We start from the raw sequence: 3,432 nt of genomic DNA, 5'->3' as shown, positions 1-3,432 counted from the left end.
GGCAGAGGATGAAATGGTTAAATAGCATCACTTACTCAATGGACATAAGTTTGAGCAAACTCCAGGAGACAGTGAAGGACAAGGAAGCCTGGTGTGCTACAGTCCATGGAGTTAGTCAGACATGACTCGGTGACTGAACAACAACAAATGGAATTATTAAAGTAATTTCTTATCAAGGATTTACTGGTACTTGCATAATTCTCATTTAAATGTTTGTTCTCATTAATACAGAACCAAAGTGCTCTGAAAGTAAAAGTCACTCAGTTGTGTGTGACTCTTTGTGACTCCATGGACTGTTTAGTGCATGGAATACTGGAGTGGGTAGCCTTTCCCTTCTCCAGGGGATCTTCCCAACCCAGGGATTGAACCCAGGTCTTCCACATTGTAGGCAATTCTTTACCAGCTGAGCCACAAGGAAGCCCAGGAATACTGGAGTGGGTAGCCTATCCCTTCTCCAGGGGATCTTCCCAACCCAGGAATCAAATGGGGGTCTCTTGCCTTGCACGTGGAGTCTTTCCCAACTGAGCTATGAGGGAAGCAAAGTGCTCTGAGGGTCATAACAGTGAGGGCAAAAAAGAAAGATTATAATAGTGGGATGAAACATGTGCTATTTCTCCAGTACAGAGGAAGCTTCTAATTATCTTTGAACAAGTATGATTTCATTAATCAATTTCTAACTACTATATAATCCACTAACTGAAAATAAGTGTTTATGTATACAATGAAATAGTATTCAGCCTTAAAAAAGAAAGAAATCCTGCAACAGCATTTGGGGCAACATGGATAAACATGGAGGACATTATGCTAAGTGAAATAAGTCAGACACAGAAAAATAAATATGGCATGATCTCATCTATATGTGGACTCTAAAAGAGTTGAACTCTTAAAAGCAGAAAGTAGAATGGTGGCCGCCAGGGCTTGAGGTGGGGGGTGGAGAGAAGTCAGGAGATATTGATCAAAGGGCATGAAAGTTCTGTTTGGATATACATTGTGGAGATCTAATGTCCAGCATGATGGCTATAGTTAATACTGTATCGTATACCTGAAATTTGTTGAGAGATTTGATCTTAAGTGTTTTCACCACACACACACGCACACAGAAAAATGTCCCACACACAAAAAACCATAACTTTGTGAGGTGGTGGATATGTTAATTAGCTTGACTGTGGTAATCATTACATCAAAACACCACATTCTATACCTCAAATATATGAAATTCATCTGTGTCGAGTATACCTCAATGAAGCTGGGCCAGGAAAAAGTATAATTTAAAAATTAGAAAATCTAATTATATATTAAATATTGCACATTTGATATATGGGATTCTTCTGACCTTCGTAAGTAAAATATTTTCATCATTTCTGAGAGCATAAAACTAAGCAAGAGAGTGCTCAGCAACGATAAGAATAACCTGCGTATGTTCCAACCGCATGAATGAATGTCACAGACAGTGTAAACTGACAGCTGCTGCTGCTGCTGCTGCTAAGTCGCTTCAGTCGTGTCCGACTCTGTGCGACCCCATAGACGGCAGCCCACCAGGCTCCACCGTCCCTGGGATTCTCCAGGCAAGGGGCAGACACAAATAGTATATATACACTGTTATCATCCAGCTTACCCAAGTCATGGAAAGAGAGATCTAGGACCTGGGAAGCTGAGTGTTCCTCTCTTGGGAAGGCAGAGACTAAAAGGAAGCATGAGGGGGGCTTTGAGGTTGTTGGTTACACATCTGTGTGTTCAGCCTGCACTTCTGATATGTACTTTCTTATGTATTTACCATAAATACATAAACATATAAATACATAAAATAAAAAATAATAAAAAAATAAAACTCCGAGCAAAATCCACTCACGCTGCAATGCAGCTCACAGGCTTTGGGGGCTTGCACAAAAGGCTCTGCAGGATGCCTTGAAAGTGGATTGTTCTTCATCTCCTGAGGACCATTTGGGGAAGTCTGAAATGGAGTGCAGCCGTGAGGAGATGCAAACAGAAATGGAAGTTCTCAAACAGCAGGTGCAAATATATGAAGAAGACTTCAAAAAGGAGCGATCAAACCGAGAAAGACTTAATCAAGAAAAAGAGGAGCTACAGCAAATTATTCAGACTTCTCAATCCCAGTTGAACAGGCTGAATTCTCAGATAAAAGCCTGTCAGATGGAGAAAGAAAAACTAGAGAGGCAATTAAAACAGATGTGTTTCCCAACCTGTAACTGCGGCTGGAATTTCCACCTGAGGGATCCATACCTACTGATGGACCCTGGGGCTGTGCAGAACCTACAGAAGCACCCACCAGACGACCAGTGGTATGCTCCTGACCAGTTTCCGCCAGATGTGCAGCACAAGGCAAGTGGTCTCCCCTCAGAAAAGAAAGCCAGTCAGTAGACGCACACACCGGCGGAGGAGCACACGGGCCGGGGACAGCTTGGGGGAGGGCCCTCCGCCCGGTGCTTGCTGGGGCTCGTGACTGCCACCACTGCACACCCCGCCTTCACTACGGATGCCCAGGAATGGCTCCCCTTGGCAGGAATGGAGGATGAGGCTGAGACAGCTGAGATCCTGATCGAGTCCAAGGAGCCAGAATTTACAGCCTATCACAGCTTCCAGTTTCCTGGAAATGAGATTTGGCTGATGAATTATGGGTGATGCCTCGAAACTCTCTTCAGTATATTGCTGTTGGACTTTCAGGAATGATTTCATGATTTTTCAGCTCCATTTGTGATGCAGTGATATTGTGTGTTGATTTAAATGTGTTCCCTGGGGGAAAAGTTTCTGCAGATATAAAATTTTAACATTGTTCCCATTATTTTTGTAGAGGCTTAGGTCTTTAGCCAGTTAATCTAGATGCTATGTTCATGACTGTTCACCTCAGTGAATCTAGAAACAGAATTGAAGAGGTGTATATACTTTCTTAAATGGATTCAACCTAAAGAAAATAGTAAACTTGAAACTATAAACAAATCATTTAAGATGAGAAATTGTGAGCCTACTTCAGTTTTAGGTGGACTAGATTATGAAGGATAAAATCCTAATGTGATGGTGATGGCTTTGCTGTGTACATATGTATTTAGAGAAGTAGTTCAAAAATACATGAATTTGCAGTTAAATCTGTTTTCTTCCTGTGTATTTACATAATTACTAACAAAAAGCATAACTCTGTCTTCTCAAACTAATTAAAATGGAAAACAGATGTATCCAAAAAAAAATAATAATAAAATAAAATAAAATAAAACTCCTAGAGACCCATGTTCTTGAAACCACAAAGCTAACACTCACTGGCTATTAATGTTTTTCAAATATGGTCAGATGAGTTTTAGTCTGGGGCCTCCCTTGGGTAGGCCTTTGAAACAGCACAATCCTAGGAATCAAGTGAGGATGGACTCATTTGAGTGTCTGGAGATACTGATTAAAAAAAAGAGAGAGAGAGGAATCTGAGCA

General features: G+C 41.2%; 1 pseudogene; it reads left to right on the top strand.

Moving 5' to 3' along the window:
- The first annotated feature begins 1,821 nt into the window (after nt 1-1,821).
- Nucleotides 1,822-3,150, top strand: LOC139180569 (TNFAIP3-interacting protein 3 pseudogene; annotated as a pseudogene).
- The last annotated feature ends 282 nt before the right edge of the window (nt 3,151-3,432 follow it).

Source organism: Bos indicus, chromosome 29 (assembly GCF_029378745.1).
Source record: "Bos indicus isolate NIAB-ARS_2022 breed Sahiwal x Tharparkar chromosome 29, NIAB-ARS_B.indTharparkar_mat_pri_1.0, whole genome shotgun sequence".
Lineage (NCBI taxonomy): Eukaryota > Metazoa > Chordata > Mammalia > Artiodactyla > Bovidae > Bos > Bos indicus.
This window is presented reverse-complemented; position numbering and strand designations above follow the sequence as displayed.